Raw genomic sequence first — 21,177 nt, 5'->3', positions numbered from 1 at the left:
CTTATGTACATAATCTGCAGTTGAGAACTCAAGGCTGCTGCTGGCCAAGGGTACAGTGAGCATGACAGCCAGTCATTAGTAAACAACAGAAGTACAGTCAGAACTCACAGAGTCAGAAAATTAGGAAGGCAGTGCTGAATTAGGGAAAATCAGAAATAAAATTATTTTTGTCCATTTTTAAATGGAATGTTATTTTGCGCCTTTCGAATAGTCACACTAACAAAGACATGCAACCCAGTGACTGGCATTGCAAGGGCATTTTACGTGAAACAATAATAGTTAACACTGAGCAAGCACCTACTATGTATGAGGAGCTGTCCTGAGTATTTTAATCATCACACACCACCATATGGGAGGTACTATTATTACCTCATTTCAAAAAATCTGCCAAGCATCACACAAGTAAAAAATGGCACAGTTGAAATTTGAATCTGGCAGACTGGATCCAGAGTCCATGATTTTAATCAGCAAACTATACAGTTTCTTGATAATTGTTAAACAAACCAATGTTTCCAAATTAACTTCTAAGAAAAATAACATTTTAAGAAAGTGGTTTATAAGCAAATGTGGATATCTTGGGAGACTATAATGGGAATTCTGGTGAAAAATGTTCAAAGGAGGAATGTTCCCTGAAGGAGGTTCTGCCTTCAGAGAACTTACTAGGGAAAATTTGAATCCTATTCACAAAATTGTAAAAACAGGAATTGTGAACCAAATACTGTATTCTACACGCAACCGATGCTGGATTTATGTTTCATCTGCTTTTGTAAGTATGAGGAAAACTTCATATGCCCATTATAAATAATTAACAATAAACACCTGTATGAAATATGAGGAAATGATACACTTATTCACCACATTGTACCCCAAAAATATATATAATTATTGTCAATTAAAAATAAGATAAAACCAAAAAAACTCCTTAATAAAAGTTGTAGAATAAGTATATGAAGAGTAAAGCAATACCAGTGACCTAAAGTTTATTAGACCCATGGATCAAGTAATAAAATTTTGCTTCAAGTCAGCATATGTGCTGTATGAGGCTTTCCTTCTAAAATAATTCCAGAATCTGATCCCGTCTCACGACCACCACTGATACTTCTCTAGTCTAAGCAGCATCTTCTCTCCCCTGGACCTTACAACAGCCTCCTAACTAGGCTTCCTGCTTCCACTCCTGCAATTCTACAATCCATCCTCTGCCCTGCAGCCAGAGTGAACTCTAAAAGATGCAGATCAGAGAACTCTAAAAGACGGAGATCAGATGATGTCACTCTTCTGTTTAAAGTCCTCCAGTGGTTTCTTAATGCACTTTGCTCACCTTTCTGACTTCCCCTCTGACCGCATTTTCACTCTCTCACCAGTCCAGCCACACTGGCCTTTATGCTGTTTCTTGAAAATACACCTAACAGGGTTTGACTTGTAATTTCCTTTGCCCTAAGGCCTTCACCTAACTGGTTCCTTCCTTTTGGATCTCTGCAAACATGTCACCTCTTTAGAGAGGTCTTCCCCAAATATGTCACCGGTAGTCCTTCTCCATCACCTCATCCTCTTTGTTTCTTTTAATGTACGTGTTACAATCTATGTTATCATGGTCATCTATTTGTTTTCTTCTTTACTTTCTATCTCCCCCATATCAGTTAGTCTCCCCTTTGTCAGTTTTATTGTGTAACAGACTACCCCAAAACTTAATGGCCTAAATAATCATGTACTCAATTACTTATGATTGTGTGGGTTGCCAGTTTGGTCTAGGCTCAGCTGAGTGTTTCTTCTGCTTGGGTGAGGGTTGGCTGATTTGGGTTGGGCCTGATCATGCACGTGCTGTCAGCAGAAGGATCAGCTACAGCTGGTTGGTTTATAATGGCTTTCGTTGGGGAGGCTGGAGTACTGGGGCATTTCTCCACATGTTCTTGCATTCTGTAGCAAGTCAGCCCAGGTTTGTTCACATGGCAGTTGTAGTGTTCCAAGAGCTTGAGAGTGGGAGTTTTGGGGCTTCTCGAGCTCTAAGCTAGGAGTTGCAGTGTTATTTCTGTTGCATTGGATTGGTCAAACAAGTCACTAGACCAGCCCAGATTCAAGGGATACAGAAATGGGGTCTTCCTCTTGATGACAGAGGTTGCAAAGTATGGCAGCCAGTATTGCATTTTATCATGCCCCCACTGGATTGTAACTCTGCGAGAGCAGAACTTTGGCCCTGGTCCATGGACTGGTGTTTGGAAACTATTGCTCAAAAGCCCAGAACTGTGCTACATTCTGGTCAATCCCATATTCAGTCCTCACTTGGGCTTAAGTTATTCAAGATGTGGCAATTCTGCCTTTCACATTAACCCACTCTGGAATGCAACCACCAACTGAGAAACTGTCGCTGTAGAGAAAAATTACCCAAGTTGGAATGGAGAGAGGGGAGGGGGTAATATGAGAAATTTTAAATTGAAGAGTGAGGCTGAAAATCTGTCACGTTCTGTAAGATAAAAATCTTCTCAAAAGGGCACATCTGCCAAGACTGCATTTTCACAGGCAGTCTTGACTGGAAACAAGGTCAGCATGAAGCGAGTGTCCTCTCTTCCAGCCAGGCCTTGGGAAACAGTGGAGGGATTTTGATGAGGACTAAATCGGATCCCTCAAAGCTGGGGCTCTGTGTCCCATCTAAAGTAAAAAAAACAAAAACAAAACAAAAACAAAAACAAAACAAAACATAAAAACAAAACAAACAAAAAAACAAAACAAAAAACCTTCTTAAGTTGGCTAGAAATGCTAGCAAGGGCAACCTCATCCTTGCTGTGAAATTAGAATTAAGTTACATGGGAATTTCTCCCTCCTCATACCTGAACTGTTTCAAAGTATACTCCATCAAAATATACTTCATATTTCAGAAGCAAGTCATTAAATTAGTCAGCCCATCAATAAATATTTAAAGTTGACCTACCATATTTGCAGTGCTGTGCTGAATATCTTGAGGACACCCAAAAGTGGAAGATTCTGCTTCAGAGAACTTACTAGGGACAAACAGTCCCTGAAGGTGCTAACAGTGAACACTGTCTGCTGGCAGCATTCCTTGCAGCTGGGGCAATGAGTCTTTCCTTGAGGGAGGGTTTGGGAGCTTCACGTCTATCATGACTATCCTTTATTGAGCACACATTATTGAGAATGTGTGGACATTCTGCTTAGAGCTTTATGTTATTATGCAATTGAGTCTTTATGACAGCCCTCTCTTCAGGTGAGTGCCATTAGTATCACATTTTGTCAATGAAAACTGAAGCCCAAAGTTATAGGACTGATTGGTGGTCAAGCCAAGATTTCAATTCACATTTGTCTAACTCCAAGCTAGAACACTATGCTAGCCTTCAAGTATAAGATCACCAGTAGTAAACATAATCAGTAGCATTTATTGTGTTCTTATCACCAGGCTTTACATGTATTATTTTATTTAATCCCCACCATAGCCTTAGGAGATAGTTAAAGTTATAATGTCCATTTCACATATGGAAACACAGAAGCACAGGGAGATTAAGTTCATGCCCAAGGTCACAAAGCAGGTCAAGGTGGCCCTGGATTTTCTCATAATTTTAGTAGCTGATGGTGACTCTCCTGTACCTTCTTGTTCTGGGTGCTGACCTGATTCAGTGGTAGGAGAGCTGCCATTGTTCCACCCACTCACAAGTACCTAAGACACATTAAAATAAGAACCATGTATAATGGACATTGGAGACTCAGAAGCAGGGAGGGTAGGAGGAGGGTGAGGGATAAAAAAAACTACATACTGGGTACGATGTACACTACTCAGTTGACAGGTGCACTAAAATCTCAGACTTTACCACTATACAATTCATCCATGTAGCCAAAAACCAGTTATACCTCAAAAGCTATTGAAATAAAAAAAATTAAAACAATGGGAACCATGGCTTTTTCCGAAAAACCTTCCCACTGACCCCGATCCCATTCCTAGTGGCCTATCATGGATTTTATTCCTCTCGCTGCCCTAAATTTCCTCCCTGCTGGAATCTTTACAAGTCTTTTCTTTTGCTCTTTCATTATGGGAGGACGGCTCTGCAGAAATCTTTTCCTTCCCTCTTTGTCTGTCATGTTCTCCCCTTCTAAGCAGGCTGTGGGGACCAGGGCACACAGCCAAGAAGAGGGAAGGAGACCTTCAAATCTGCCGAACGGGCCCTCCTTAGAAGCTCCTGAGAAAAGAGATCTTGAGTGATTGACACAGAGGAATGTACCCGGAATGCAGCAGCCTCCTGTCAGCTTTATTTCAGGCAAATTAAAGCTGACTGCAGGAGAAGGGGCCAAAGAAACCCAGCCCTTCACACTCTTCTTGGGCATAACACCCAGCTTCTATCTTGGAAGATTCCAACTGAACAGGCTCCAGAAATTACTGCAACTAATGCTGTCATTCTACATAGGATACGACAGAAGCTCAGAGAGCTCAGTGTCTAGTCCAAGGTCACATGGTCCTTTAGTGACAAAGCCAGGCCTACAGAACCCATACCCAAGTCACTTTTCTTTCCAACCACTTTTCAGCAGGGCTTCCAGCCTTCAGACCTTTGGGGACCACCTTCACAATTTTGGCCACATCCATGAATCATCTGTGCAAAACAATTGCTTAAGATTTTCTCAAAATTGACTAATGTTTTAAATATAAATTATTGAAAAAAGGAAGCTTCACATCGCCAGTTTGTCCTGGTTTTATATTTTTTTTCTAATAAATATACAAAATATAAAATTATATCATTTTGTACCCCATCAGCAGTATGCCTTCCACTTTTTTCGGAAACCAGGTCTCACAGGTAACCACAATGAGGTATAAGCGTCACTGAGTTCAAGTTTCTTCTTGGTTACTTCCCAGTTGCAATGTCATGGGCAAGTCACTTCACCTTTCTGAGCCTGTTTTCTTAGCTGTGAAATGAGAGGGAATACTAATTCTCACCCCTGCACTTCTTATAGGGTTGTCATGAGAACCAAACATGGGAATATACTTGAAAGAGCTTTATTCATTTAGAGAAGCCAGACCAATGGAAATTTTCATTATTACTCCTCTTAGGAGTTTTACTGTTTTCCCATTTACAGTAGAAATATTTCTTCAGTTGCCCATCTTCCACGAGATGTGAAGGTCTCCTGGTGCTGGTCCCACTCTTTTTGAGGACAGAGTGTCTCTGAGCAAATCCCATATTTTCACATGCTTATCTGTCCTGTGGGGTTTCTACTCCTCTTTAGTACTCAAGGACATTCCCAGGCAGATGATGAGTGAAGGTCTGGTTTTACATAGTTTGATGAACAGACTTTCTTAAACACCATGTCCAAAGTCTCCAAAGTTAGTGAGAAAAATATCCTAGGAAAGGCTCAGCTGTCATTATCCAGCCCTGGCTAGTTCTGGACAGAGGAAAGGAAAATGCTGACCTATAGCTAAGAAATCTGGAAATCTGATCTGAATTTCTGGTTTTAAAGTATTGAAAGGAGTGTCAGTTTGTAGGCCTTGTTCACTGGAACTAAAATTTAAGGGTAAATTTCACCAGAGATAATTCATTTTCTGACTTTTTTTTTTTTCTTTTTTTACTATCCAGTCTTTGTGTTTAAAGATCTTGAAGAAAGAGCTTGTTTGGGCTTCTGGATTTATAATGGATTGTCATCAGGGATATGTGTGTGTACCATTCATAGCACTTATGTGCCAGGCACTATTCTGGAATTTTACAAATATTAACTCATTTAATTATCTCACCAACCTGTGAAGCAGGTACTATTAGTAGCCTCATTTTATAGATGAGGAAACTTAGGCACAGAGTAGTTAAGTGGCTAGCCCAAGGTCAAACAGCTAGTATTGGGCAGATCATTAAAACCCAGTCAATATAACTCCAGGATATCTTTTTAACTGCTATACTATGTTATGAAATATAAACATACTGAAAGTCTAAATTCCATCTTTCAAGCCCTAATTTCTTTTTTTTTTTTTGCTTTCTTTTTTTTTTTTTTTTTTTTAAATTATACTTTAAGTTCTAGGGTACATGTGCACAACGTGCAGGTTTGTTACATATCTATACATGTGCCATGTTGGTGTGCTGCACCCATTAACTTGTCATTTACATTAGGTATATCTCCTAGTGCTATCCCTCCCCAGTCCCCGCTCCCCACAATAGGCCCTGGTGTGTGATGTTCCCCTTCCTGTGTCCAAGTGATTGTTCAATTCCCACCTATGAGTGAGAACATGCGGTGTTTGGTTTTCTGTTTTTGTGATAGTTTGCTGAGAATGATGGTTTCCAGCTGCATCCATGTCCCTACAAAGGACACGAACTCATCCTTTTTTGTGGCTGCATAGTATTCCATGGTGTATATGTGCCACATTTTCTTAATGCAGTCTGTCACTGATGGACATTTGGGTTGATTCCAAGTCTTTGCTATTGTGAATAGTGCCGCAGTAAACATACATGTGCACATGTCTTTATAGCAGCATGATTTATAATCCTTTGGGTATATACCCAGTAATGGGATGGATGGGTCAAATGGTATTTCTAGTTGTAGATCCTTGAGGAATTGCCACACTGTTTTCCACAATGGTTGAACTAGTTTACAATCCCACCAACAGTGTAAAAGTGTTCCTATTTCTCCACATTCTTTCCAGCACCTGTTGTTTTCCTGACTTTTTAATGATTGCCATTCTAACTGGTGTAAGATGGTATCTCATAGTGGTTTTGATTTGCCTTTCTCTGATGGCGAGTGATGATGAGCATTTTTTCATGTGTCTGTTGGCTATATAAATGTCTTCTTTTGAGAAGTGTCTGTTCATATCCTTTGCCCACTTTTTGATGGAGTTATTTGTTTTTTTCTTGTAAATTTGTTTGAGTTCTTTGTAGGTTCTGGATATTAGCCCTTTGTCAGATGAGTAGATTGCAAAAATTTTCTCCCATTCTGTAGGTTGCCTGTTCACTCTGATGGTAGTTTCTTTTGCTGTGCAGAAGCTCTTTAGTTTAATTAGATCCCATTTGTCAATTTTGGCTTTCGTTGCTCTTGCTTTTGGTGTTTTAGACATGAAGTCCTTGCCCATGCCTATGTCCTGAATGGTATTACCTAGGTTTTCTTCTAGGGATTTTATGGTATTAGGTCTAACATTTAAGTCTCTAATCCGTCTTGAATGAATTTTTGTATAAGGAGTAAGGAAAGGATCCAGTTTCAGCTTTCTACTCATGGCTAGCCAATTTTCCCAGCACCATTTATTAAATAGGGAATCCTTTCCCCATTTCTTGTTTTTGTCAGGTTTGTCAAAGATCAGATGGCTGTAGATGTGCAGTATTATTTCTGAGGACTCTGTTCTGTTCCATTGGTCTATATCTCTGTTTTGGTACCAGTACCATGCTGTTTTGGTTACTGTAGCCTTGTAGTATAGTTTGAAGTCAGGTAGTGTGATGCCTCCAGCCCTGTTCTTTTGGCTAAGGATTGTCTTGGAGATGCAGGCTCTTTTTTGGTTCCATATGAACTTTAAAGCAGTTTTTTCCAATTCTGTGAAGAAACTCATTGGTAGCTTAATGGGGATGGCATTGAATCTATAAATTACCTTGGGCAGTATGGCTATTTTCATGATATTGATTCTTCCTATCCATGAGCATGGTATGTTCTTCCATTTGTTTGTGTCCTCTTTGATTTCACTGAGCAGTGGTTTGTAGTTCTCCTTGAAGAGGTCCTTCATATCCCTTGTAAGTTGGATTCCTAGGTATTTTATTCTCTTTGAAGCAATTGTGAATGGAAGTTCATTCATGATTTGGCTCTCTGTTTGTCTGTTACTGGTGTATAAGAATGCTTGTGATTTTTGCACATTAATTTTGTATCCTGAGACTTTGCTGAAGTTGCTTATCAGCTTAAGGAGATTTTGGGCTGAGGCAATGGGGTTTTCTAAATATACAATCATGTCATCTGCAAAGAGGGACAATTTGACTTCTTCTTTTCCTAACTGAATACCCTTGATTTCTTTCTCTTGCCTGATTGCCCTAGCCAGAACTTCCAACACTATGTTGAATAGGAGTGGTGAGAGAGGGCATCCCTGTCTTGTGCCAGTTTTCAAAGGTAATTTTTCCCGTTTTTGCCCATTCAGTATGATATTGGCTGTGGGTTTGTCATAAATAGCTCTTATTATTTTGAGATACGTTCCATCAATACCGAATTTATTGAGCGTTTTTAGCATGAAGGGCTGTTGAATTTTGTCAAAAGCCTTTTCTGCATCTATTGAGATAATCATGTGGTTCTTGTCTTTGTTTCTGTTTATATGCTGGATTATGTTTATTGATTTGCGAATGTTGAACCAGCCTTGCATCCCTGGGATGAAGCCCACTTGATCATGGTGGATAAGCTTTTTGATGTGCTGCTGAATCCGGTTTGCCAGTATTTTATTGAGGATTTTTGCATCGATGTTCATCAGGGATATTGGTCTAAAATTCTCTTTTTTTGTTGTGTCTCTGCCAGGCTTTGGTATCAGGATGATGTTGGCCTCATAAAATGAGTTAGGGAGGATTCCCTCTTTTTCTATTGATTGGAATAGTTTCAGAAGGAATGGTACCAGCTCCTCCTTGTACCTCTGGTAGAATTTGGCTGTGAATCCGTCTGGTCCTGGAGTTTTTTTGGTTGGTAGGCTATTAATTATTGCCTCAATTTCAGAGCCTGCTATTGGTCTATTCAGGGATTCAACTTCTTCTGGTTTAGTCTTGGGAGAGTGTATGTGTCCAGGAATTTATCAATTTCTTCTAGATTTTCTAGTTTATTTGCGTAGTGGTGTTTATAGTATTCTCTGATGGTAGTTTGTATTTCTGTGGGGTCGGTGGTGATACCCCTTTATCATTTTTTTATTGCATCTATTTGATTCTTCTCTCTTTTCTTCTTTATTAGTCTTGCTACTGGTCTATCAATTTTGTTGATCTTTTCAAAAAACCAACTCCTGGATTCGTTGATTTTTTGAAGGGTTTTTTGTGTCTCTATCTCCTTCAGTTCTGCTCTGATCTTAGTTATTTCTTGCCTTCTTCTAGCTTTTGAATGTGTTTGCTCTTGCTTCTCTAGTTCTTTTAATTGTGATGTTAGGGTGTCAATTTTAGATCTTTCGTACTTTCTCCTGTGAGCATTTAGTGCTATAAATTTCCGTCTACACACTGCTTTAAATGTGTCCCAGAGATTCTGGTATGTTGTGTCTTTGTTCTCACTGGTTTTAAAGAACATCTTTATTTCTGCCTTCATTTCGTTATGTACCCAGCAGTCATTCAGGAGCAGGTTGTTCAGTTTCCATATAGTTGAGCAGTTTTGATTGAGTTTCTTAGTCCTGAGTTCTAATTTGATTGCACTGTGGTCTGAGAGACAGTTTGTTATAATTTCTGTTCTTTTACATTTGCTGAGGAGTGCTTTACTTTGAGCTATGTGGTCAGTTTTGGAATAAGTGTGATGTGGTGCTGAGAAGAATGTATATTCTGTTGATTTGGGGTGGAGAGTTATGTAGATGTCTATTAGGTCTGGTTGCTGCAGAGTTGAGTTCAATTCCTGGATATCCTTGTTAACTTTCTGTCTCATTGATCTGTTTAATGTTGACAGTGGGGTGTTAAAGTCTCCCATTATCATTGTATGGGAGTCTAAGTCTCTTTGTAAGTCTCTAAGGACATGCTTTATGAATCTAGGTGCTTCTGTATTGGGTGCATATATATTTAGGATAGTTAGCTCTTCTTGTTGAATTGATCCCTTTACCATTATGTAATGGCCTTCTTTGTCTCTTTTTATCTTTGATAGTTTAAAGTCTGTTTTATCAGAGACTAGGATTGCAACCCCTGCCTTTTTTTGTTTTCCATTTGCTTGGTAGATCTTCCTCCATCCCTTTATTTTGAGCCTATGTGTGTCTCTGCATGTGAGATGGGTCTCCTGAATACAGCAAACTGATGGGTCTTGACTCTTTATCCAATTTGCCAGTCTGTGTCTTTTAATTGGACCATTTAGTCCATTTACATTTAAGGTTAATATTGTTATGTGTGAACTTGATCCTGTCATTATGATATTAGCTGGTTATTTTGCTCGCTAGTTGATGCAGTTTCTTCCTAGCCTCGATGGTCTTTACATTTTGGCATGTTTTTGCAATGGCTGGTACCTGTTGTTCCTTTCCATGTTTAGTGCTTCCTTCAGGAGCTCTTGTAGGGGAGGCCTGGTGGTGATAAAATCTCTCAGCATTTGCTTGTCTGTAAAGGATTTTATTTCTCCTTCACTTATGAAACTTAGTTTGGTTGGATATGAAATTCTGGGTTGAAAATTTTTTTCTTTAAGAATGTTGAATATTGACCCCCACTCTCTTTTGGCTTGTAGAGTTTCTGCTGAGAGATCTGCTATTAGTCTGATGGGCTTCCCTTTATGGGTAATCTGACCTTTCTCTCTGGCAGCCCTTAACATTTTTCCCTTCATTTCAACTTTGGTGAATCTGACAATTATGTGTCTTGGAGTTGCCCTTCTTGAGGAGTATCTTTGCAGCGTTCTCTGTATTTCCTGAATTTGAATGTTGGCCTGCCTTGCTAGGTTGGGGAAGTTCTCCTGGATAATATTCTGAAGAGTGTTTTCCAACTTGGTTCCATTCTCTCTGTCACTTTCAGGCATACTAATCAGACGTAGATTTGGTCTTTTCACATAATCCCATATTTCTTGGAGGCTTTGTTCATTTGTTTTTACTGTTTTTTCTCTAAACTTCTCTTCTCACTTCATTTCATTCATTTGATCTTCAATCATTGATACTTTTTCTTCCAGTTGATACAGTCAGTTACTGAAGCTTGTGCATTTGTCACGTATCTCTCGTGTCATGGTTTTCATCTCTATCAGTTTGTTTATGGACTTCTCTGCATTGGTTATTCTAGTTATCCATTCTTCCACTCTTTTTTCAAGGTTTTTAGTTTCTTTGTGCTGGTTACATAGTTCCTCCTTTGTCTCTGAGAAGTTTGGTCGACTGAAGCCTTCTCTCAACTCGTCAAAGTCATTCTCCATCCAGCTTTGTTCCGTTGCTGGCAATGAGCTGTGTTCCTTTGGAGGGGGAGATGTGCTCTGATTTTTTGAATTTCTAGCTTTTCTGCCCTGCTTTTTCCCCATCTTTGTGGTTTTATCTGCCTTTGGTCTTTCATGATGGTGACGTACTGATGGAGTTTTGGTGTGGGTGTCCTTTCTGTTTGTTAGTTTTCCTTCTAACAGTCAGGACCCTCAGCTGCAGGTCTGTTGGAGTTTGCTTGAGGTCTACCCTGTTTGCCTGGGTATCAGCAGTGGAGGCTGCAGAAAATAGAATATTGCTGAACGGCAAGTGTTGCTGTCTGATTCTTGCTCTGGAAGCTTCGTCTCAGAGGTGTACCAAGCCATGTGAGATGTGAGGTGTCAGTCTGCACCTAGTGGGGGATGTCTCCCAGTTAGGCTACTCAGGGGTCAGGGACCCACTTGAGCAGGCAGTCTGTCTGTTCTCAGATCTCAGCCTCCATGCTGGGAGAACCACTGCTCTCTTCAAAGCTGTCAGACAGGGACATTTACATCTGCAGAGGTTTCTGCTGCTTTTTGTTTAGCTATGCCCTGTCCCCAGAGGTGGAGTCTACAGAGGCAGGCAGGCCTCCTTGAGCTGTGGTGGGCTTCACCCAGTTCGAGCTTCCTGGTGGCTTTGTTTACCTACTTAAGCCTCAGCAATGGCGTGTGCCCCTCCCCCAGCCTCGCTGCCACCTTGCAGTTAGATCTCAGACTGCTGTGCTAGCAATTAGGGAGGCTCCATGGGCATGGGACCCTCCGGGCCAGGCGTGGGATAAGGTTCCTGCTGCTTGAAGATTTTCCTGATCTAACACAAGAGAAACCTTGCTTAAACTCCAATTGTGCATTCTGTGTATCTCTCTAAAGGCACATGACACTTTCTTTTCTTTTCTTTTCCTTTTTTTTTTTTTTTTTTTTTTTAAGACACAATCTGTGTTGTTGCCCAGGCTGGAGTGCAGTGGCGCGATCTCAGCTCACTGCAACCTCTTCCTCCCAGGTTCAAGTGATTCTCCTGCCTCAGCCTCCTGAGTACCTGGGATTACAGGGGCCTGCCACCATGCCCAGCTAATTTTTTGTATTTTTAATAGAGATGGGGTTTCACCATGTTGCCCAGGCAGGTTTTGAACTCCTGAGCTCAGGCAAGCCACCTGCCTTGGCCTCCCAAAGTGCTGTAATTATAGGCATGAGCTACCGCACCCAGCAGCACATGCCACTTTCTAGCTTGCATTAGAATGATGTTTATTTGTCTTATTTTCCTCTTGCTCCTCTCTCTCTCTCCTTCTCTGTCTCTGTGGTGTGTGTGTATGTCTGTGTGTCTGTGTCTGTGTCTCTGTGTGTGTATTCCTTAATAGTCATTAGTGGCCTTCACAAAATATTTCTGGCTCTCCACTTCCACGTGTAGAGTAGAATTGCATTTCCTAGTCTCCTCCTTTGCTATGGCTTAGCCACAGACAATATTTAAGAGAGTGGCTGGTCTATTGCCCAGGTCCCTAACAGAACATGAAGGGAAGAGTCCTGTCAAGCTATGGTGGACAGGTATTGTGTGCAAGATATAAACATTTTCTTGTTGTAAGAGATATTTATTGTTCAAATATTGGGGCTATTTGTTACTACAGCAAAACCTAACCTATACTGACTGATGTAATCTAGTTGTTCCCCAGTTTTAGTTGTCGGTATGCAGTATGGGAGATGGACAACTTCTTAAGAACTGCACAGTTTGGCTTTTGGAAGGGAAAAATTTTAAACAGGGATGGAGGTTGACCTTAACATGGATATATAAAAGGTATCCATATTGGAAAGGAAGAAATAGAGTTCATTCTACTTATAGAAGACATTATTATGTGGAAAATTCTAAAGCATCTACAAGAAAGCTCCTAGAAATAATAAGTCAGTTTAGCAAGTTACAGGACAGAAGACAAATACACAAAAATCTACCGTATTTCTATATACTAGCGATAAACAATTGGAAGTCACAATTTTAAACTAGCACCTCCAAAAAGTGAAACATTTAAGTGTTAGTCTAACAAAATATGCGTAGGATCTTTATGCTAAAGGCTACAACACACTGAAGAAATAAACCAAGGAAGGTCGAAACAAATGGAAATATATACCATGTTCATCCATCAGAAAATTCAATATTGTTTAGATGTTAGTTCTCCACAAATTGATCTATAAATTCAACGCAATCCTAATCAAAATTCCAGCAGAATGTTTTTGGGGAGTAGATATGTATAAACTTATTCTAAAATTTACATGGAAAAGGAAATGGACTAAAAGAGCCAAAATAACTTTGAAAAAGAGCAGAGAAGTAACACTATTTAATTTCAATACTTACTATAAAGTCACATTAATCAACATAGTGTGGTATTGGTGAAAGACAGAAACATAGATAAATGAGATAGAACAGAAAGTCCAGAAGCTAACCTACTTGACTATAGTCCATTGATTTTCATTAAAGTTGCAAAGGCAATTCAGTGGAGAAAGAATAATATTTTCAATAAATGGTGCCAGAACAATTGGACATCCATATGCAAAAAGATGAACCTTGACCCAACTTCACAACTTATACAAAAATTAATCTCAAATGGATCATAGACATAAATATAAAAACCAGTAAGCTATAAAGCTTCTAGGAAAAGAGGAAGTCTTTGTGATCCAAGGAGTCCTTAGACATGGCACAAAAAACATGATCCGTAAAAGGAAAAATTGATAATAAATCAGATTTTATCAAAATTAAAAATGTCTGCTCTTCAAAAGACATTGTTAAGAGAATGAAAAGACAAGCAGATTGAAAGAAAATATTTACAAATCACAATTCTGACAAAGAACTGATATCCCAAATATACAAAGAACTCTCCAAATTCAGCAATGAGAAAAATGGGCAACTGATTTGAACAAACATATCATAAAAGAAGATACATGAATGATAAACAGGTATATGAAAAGAAGCTCACCATCATTAGTCACTGGGGAAATAAAAGTTAAAACCACAATGAAATACCACTTTACACTTACTACATAACTACAGTTATGTAGTTATGTAGTTATGTACAGTTTTACTTACATAACTACAGTTTTTAAAAAGCACCAATATCAAATGTTGACAAAGATGTACAACAATTGGAGTGGTCATACATTGCTAGTGGGAATGTAAAATGTAAAAACACTTTGGAAAACTGTTAGTGTCTGATAGAGTTAAACCTACATTTACCAGCAATCCCACTTATAAGTGTTTGCCTGATAAATGAAAACATATATTCATATAAAAACCTGTATATGAATTTTATAGCAACCTTATTCATAATTGCCCAAAACAAGGAATAACACATGGCAGGGAATACTCAGTAATAAAACAAAATGAAATACGGATACCTGCAACAACATGGATTATTCTTTTTTTTTTATACTTTATGTTCTAGGGTACACATGCACAATGTGCAGGTTTGTTACATATGTATACATGTGCCATGTTGGTGTGCTGCACCCATTAACTCATCATTTACATTAGGTATATCTCCTAATGCTATCCCTCCCCCCTCCCTTGACCCCACAACAGGCCCCAATGTGTGATGTTCCCCTTCCTGTGTCCAAGTGATCTCATTGTTCAATTCCCACCTATGAGTGAGAACATGGATGGCTGGGTCAAATGGTATTTCTAGTTCTAGATCCTTGAGGAATCACCACACTGTCTTCCACAATGGTTGAACTAGTTTACAGTCCCACCAACAGTGTAAAAGTGTTCCTATTTCTCCACATCCTCTCCAGCACCTGTTGTTTCCTGACTTTTTGATGATTGCCATTCTAATTGGTGTGAGATGGTATCTCATTGTGGTTTTGATTTGCATTTCTCTGATGGCTAGTGATGATGAGCCTTACTTCAAACTATACTACAAGGCTACAGTAACCAAAATAGCATGGCACTGGTACCAAAACAGAGATATAGACCAATGGAACAGAACAGAGCTCTGAGAAATAATACCACACATCTACAACCATCTGATCTTTGACAAACCTGACAAAAACAAGAAATGGGGAAAGGATTCCCTATTTAATAAATGGTGCTGGGAAAACTGGCTAGCCATAAGTAGAAAGCTGAAACTGGATCCTTTCCTTACTCCTTATACAAAAATTCATTCAAGATGGATTAGAGACTTAAATGTTAGACCTAATACCATAAAATCCCTAGAAGAAAACCTAGGTAATACCATTCAGGACATAGGCATGGGCAAGGACTTCATCTCTAAAACACCAAAAGCAATGGCAACAAAAGCCAAAATTGACTGATGGGATCTAATTAAACTAAAGAGCTTCTGCACAGCAAAAGAAACTACCATCAGAGTGAACAGGCAACCTACAGAATGGGAGAAAATTTTTGCAATCTACTCATCTGACAAAGGGCTAATATCCAGAACCTACAAAGAATTCAAACAAATTTACAAGAAAAACACAAACAACCCCATCAAAAAGTGGGCAAAGGATATGAACAGACACTTCCCAAAAGAAGACATTCATGCAGCCAGCTTGGATTATTCTTAAAGGCCTTCTGCTAAGTGAAAGAAGTCAGGTCCCAAAGGCAACATACTGTATGATTCCATATGTGACATTGTGGAAAAAGGTAAAACAACAGATCAGCACTGAAGAACCCATCAGTGGTTGCAGGGTTTAAATGTGGGACAAGGAGTTGATTACAAAGGGGGTACCTCAAGGGAATTTTTTGGTGTGATAGAACCGTGTCTTGATTATGGTGGTGCTTACAGAACTATATCATTTGTTGAAGCTGATAGGACTGTATGCTACCAAGAGTGAACTTTACTGCATGTAAAATAGAAAATAGATAAATAGAAACAACAAATGCATATATTATGTGAGCTTGGTACACCTGCTAATTTTTTTGAAATCTCTCTCTCTCATTTTGAGTGTTTAAATCACTCTGGAATCAGTGCCTGTCAGAGAGATATTCTGCTCCCACTGCCGATGTGTATGTGTGTGTGTGTGTGTGTGCGCGCGCACTTGTGTGTGTGTTTTTCTATCTGTCTAACTCAAGTTTCCAAGAGAATGGAAATCATCCATGCTCAAGTAATTCTTTCATCTCCATCTCTGCATGAGTCACCATTTTGTTAACAGGAGACAGGAAAAGTCTCTGGAGGCATGTTAGCATGAAGTGCTTATCCTGCCTCAGACTGCAGTGCCAATCTCTCATTTGATTTCCCACTAAGTATTCCTACTATTGTATCAATTTTCCTTCCCCCAATAATCTGTTGGGTGGAGTAGTCAACTGGCCCTGCCACATGTCCTGGTGTCCACAGATCCACAGATGAGAAGGAGGACAGGAAAAAAGGGTGGCCTGGTCCAGTGTCCCATGAGGTGAATGGGGGAGCAATTCTCCTTCATATTTTTTTTTGAAACTTTAAAATTTTTGGTCTAACATTTAGTTTACACAGTAAAAGGCATAAGGTGTACAAACCCTAAGTGTTTTACTTGATAAGATTTTGTATATACCCAAATAACCACATGAAGATATAGAACCACTTTTGGCATCTCAGATGGTTCTTCATGCCCCTTTTCACTCAGTAAGTATCTCTCACTCCTTCCCAGAGGTAACCACTCTTCTGCCTTCTATTACCATAGAATAATTTTGCCTGTTCTCAAACTTCATGTAAATGGTATTACACAGTGTGTACTCTTTGTGAACATGGCTTCTTCTGCTTAACATAACATCTGTCAGATTCGTCCATATTGTATGTATCGGAATCTTATCTGTGTAGTAGTCTATTGCATGAATATTCAATAATATTTTACCCACTGTGAACGTTTGAGTTTTTGGCTATTATGAACAAAGCTGCTATGAAAATTTGGACATTTTGTGCATGTCCTTTGGTGGGCATATGCATGCATTTCTCTTGAGTTTATAGATAGGAGTCGGATTTTTGGTTACAGGAGATGCATATATTTAGCTTTTAGTAAACATTACCAAACAGTCTTCCAAACCAATTGTATCATTTTGTGTTCCCACCAGCAATATATGAGAGTTCTTGTTGCTTCACACCTTGTCAGCACTTGGTATTGTCAATGTTTTTAGTTTTAGCCATTGTGGTGAGTTTGTGGTTGTATCTTATCATGGTTTTAATTTTCCCCTTGAAATGTACATATGTCCCCTTGCTGTTGTCCCAAGGAGGAGAATTTCTGATTGGTTTGAGGGATATGGAGTGGGAGTGGCAATGGCAGGTGATGGGATGGTGGGAGAAGCACTTTCATTAGGAGGGAGGGCTTGTGAATTGTCCCAGCATTGCAGTCCAAAAGTGGGTAGCATCCATGTGCCTATCTTCCTGAAGGCTGTTCCCTCAGAGGGCTGGCTCATTATTAACAGGCATACTCATTTCTCCAGGAGGCTGTGCTTGAGTTATGACAGGCAGAATATGTCCCTCTCCTGAGCAGATGGGCTGCTTGGAAGGCTTTCTGGTACTATATGAACTGGTGTGGCATTTCCAGTCATTTGTTTTCAGAATGACAATGTGTCAGTTTAACTACCACTCCCCTGATACACTTGCCAATTAGAAGAGACAGTGAGAAAACAGCGTAAGAGACAATTATTTATCAAGATGGGGGAAACCAAAATTCACTTTCACCTATTTGTTTGGTTCGTCGATGACCCTTTAAGCACAGGAACCTCCAAAACACAGAGCCAGGTGAGCTATCAGTCATTTTGCTGTACATTTCCTCAGATCTATTCTGATTTATGGTGGGAAAATAATGGAGAAAACTGGGGATACATCGACAGTCCTAAGTGCTCTCTGTGTTCATTTTAGCCGGCCGCAGCCCCAATGCCTGTGATAACCCAAGGAAGAAGTCATCAAATAAACTGACAAATAGCACTCATTGGCTTGAGAATTGAATATCTAAGTATGAATTCTAACCTGCTACTTGCCAATTGTGTGATGGCAGCATGTTAGTTGGTGTTGTGGAGCCTCAACTTCTTTTTTTGTAAGTACAGACACTAAAGTTCATCTTACAAGGATTTTTTGGGGGGTAAAGATTAGTTGGAACAACAAATATGAAAGTACGTAACACATCTAATAGGTTCTCAATATATATTACTGATCTAATAGCCAAAAACAGCTCAGATGTTCTTCTACAGTTGAATGATTAAACAAACCATGGTATGTACATCCCATGAAAAACTACTCAACAATAAAAAAGGGACAACGATGCATACAGTACAAACAACTTAAATGAACCTGCATAGAATTATGCCAAGTGCAAAAACCCAATCTTAAAAAGTGACATATTGTATGATTCCATTTATATAATATTTTGGTAATGATAAAATTTTAGAAATGGAAAACAGATTAATGGTTGCCAGTGTTTAAGGATGGGAAGATGGCTTGGAGGAAGGTGGGTAAGACTTAAAAAGGATTATGAAAGGACTTTGTGGTGATGAAACTGTTCGATATCTTGAGTGTGGTAGTAGATACACAAACCTACACACGTTCTCAAATTGATAGAACTAAACATACACACGAATACAAGCAAAACTGGAGAAATCCAAGTAAGTTCTACAAATTCTTAATATTCTGATTGTAATATTGAACTACTTTTGCAAAATGTTACCATTAGGGGAAACTGGTTAAAGGACATGTGGGCTCTCCTGCTATTATATCTTATGACTTCATCTAAATTGACAATTACCTCAATAAAATTTTCAATTAAAATATTACTGATCTCTTTAAGTGTAACATGGCATGGATTATAAGAAGCACTATTTAATAACAAGCACAATTTAATAATTTAAGACAAAAAATACACTGCCTTATTAAATCTATTTTTAGATTACAGGACAAATTCTGACTTGAGAAATCTTAAAATGTGTTTGTGAGGGAGGGAGAAATTGCAAGCTATATTAAGGAAATCTGATAGTTTCTAGCAGCTTCTATTTATCCTCCTTCTTCATGCTCTCTCTTCAGATACCCAAAGTTTTCCTCAAGCCTAATTCCAAAAGGAAGAAAGAACCTCTGGCAAAATAAGCCACACAAAGCTGCTGTTGATTTATTTCATTTACTTATTTGTTGCTTCTCCCTTGTCTCTGCCCACCTTTCATGCCCAACTCATCATTAAGCCCTAGAATAATGACTTGTAGATAGTGTGCATTATATATTTGGTGAAGATAATGAAAGGATTTTAAAACAGGATTGCTGATTAGGGTAATTCCTAAGTTACAGGAATAACAGTCTAATGGTAAAATGTTTAGCACCTTGGCAGTTTGGGATAAAAATCATTTTGGCCCTGTTCAAATAGCTCAACAGAACGCCCTACCCACTGTAACCTTATTCACATACAAAACTCATCCTTTCCCAAATATATGTTCCAAGTTTTAAAAATTGAGCCTAAAATTGTAAGGGTATGTGCACATTGAGAAATGAAATGTCATTAACACAAATGTGACTTCTGGTGGGTGTTCTAGACCTATCAGCTGATAATTGATGATGAGAATTTTGCCTTCTAAATAAGGAGTATTCTTATTCTGTCCTGGGAAGACATTTTAAAGTGTTTTACCTCGTATGTTTGAGGTAATATTTAAAGATTTTGCCCTCTGGCTTCAAATTTCCTCTCTCGATAACAATAATTCACTTGAATTAAGGTTTATGCAAAATGCAATAAAAATAACGCAATATTTTAATTATTGGCAAACCAATTTTCATTTTCTTGAAGTAGAAATAATGAAAACATAGATGTCAACACTCCACTACTTCCCATGATTTTATTATTTTAGATGCCAGGATAATGTTTTAAAATACTATCCAAATGTGTTTTCCCTCTTTGGTGGGTAGTTATTAAAGGAGGAGGAGGAAGAGGAAGAGGAGGAGGAGAAGAAGAAGAAAAGAGGAAGCACCTGCTGTTCTTCTGCCATTAAGATTATGCAATAAGATGAAGGCCTACTGTCCTGGGAGGAGGAGGTAGATACAGCATAGGACAAAATAGTCATTGTTCAGTTTTAAATTTCAACTAGATTTAAAAAAAACCCTTACTAGGGCAATAGTCTTGAAAGCCAGACTAAAAAAAGAAATAAAGGAGTTTTCTTAGGACTCCCAAAGTTGGGCCCCTGTATAATAGAAACCAAAGCTTAGATGGTTACTATGGTCTGAAAGTTTGTGTCTCCCCAAAATTCATTATGTTGAAACCTAATCTCTAATATGATGGTATTAAGAGGCGGGGCCTTTGGGAGATGATTAGTTCATGAGGGGAGAACTCTCATGAATGGGATTAGTGCTCTTATAAAAGAGGCCCCAGAGAGCTGCCTTGCTCCTTCCATCATGTGAGGACACAGCAAGAAAATGCCATCTTTCAACCGGGAAGTGGACCCTCATAAGACACAAAGTCTGCTGGTGTTTTGGTCTTGGACTTTTTCAGCCTCCAGAAATGTGAGAAATAAATGTTTGTTGTTTATAAGCAACTTGTTCTGTGGTATTTTCTTATAGCAGCCCAAATGGACTAAGACAAGAGTTGGCTGTAGAAAAGCCATAGAGTAGGAAAAACATGGACACAGTGAAAGTCAGGGACACTCCTGCACACTGGAGAGGGAACAGCCTTCCAGTTCTGGGAGGTGATGCTGGGCACAGAGAAAGGAAGAAGATGCAAGTGTCCCCCTACCTTCCCATTCTTTCCATCCTCCAAATAGCCCTCTTTGGGGGCAGAAGTAAGGGGTGGTAGGAACACCCAGATAGGCTTGGGAGAATCTGAGAGCACTGGGGTAAGTGACCATCTCACCAGACATATCCTGGATTAATACAAACATTTCAGAGAAATCTGCAACAACATTGTGCCTCCTTCTTGATGAGGAAGAAGCCAAGTAACAGCAGTGGAGAGAGGTACCTCCACAGCCTCACAGTCTCGCATACTCCAGAGTCAGTAGAGAGTTCCAGGACCCCTAACTTGGGCACAGAAACATTGAAAGGAGAGATGTGTTCAAGAAAGTCTGAGGACAAGGAAGCTGTAGAGTTTGGGGACCTCACCATGGAGGCAGTGGCAAGGTCTATGATCAATAGTAGAAGATGCCAGCACAATGTCCAGAAACTAGCCGTAACTCAGTGGAGACCAGGGCAGGATGCCAAATGAGTAGGTGGTCCAGGCTACTCCCAGAGGATAGCAGGAGGACCAGGTCATCTTTCCTCCAGTCATAAAAGTGCACCT

The 21,177-nt window shown here is 39.3% G+C and overlaps 1 protein-coding gene across 1 annotated transcript in view; it reads left to right on the top strand.

The window, feature by feature from the left end:
- Positions 1–20,408, top strand: part of REPS2 (RALBP1 associated Eps domain containing 2) — a 268,818-nt gene extending 248,410 nt beyond the window's left edge. Inside the window, exons 19-20 of the transcript XR_012092076.1 lie at positions 17,799–17,973; positions 18,954–20,408. The gene's annotated coding sequence lies outside the window, so the exon portion shown is untranslated. The remainder of the gene's footprint in view (positions 1–17,798; positions 17,974–18,953) is intronic.
- Positions 20,409–21,177: the final 769 nt, after the last annotated feature.

Source organism: Chlorocebus sabaeus, chromosome X, assembly GCF_047675955.1.
Source record: "Chlorocebus sabaeus isolate Y175 chromosome X, mChlSab1.0.hap1, whole genome shotgun sequence".
NCBI classification, from domain to species: Eukaryota; Metazoa; Chordata; class Mammalia; order Primates; family Cercopithecidae; genus Chlorocebus; species Chlorocebus sabaeus.
The sequence above is the reverse complement of the archived record's forward strand: the minus strand, read 5'-3'. Positions and strand labels throughout refer to the sequence as shown.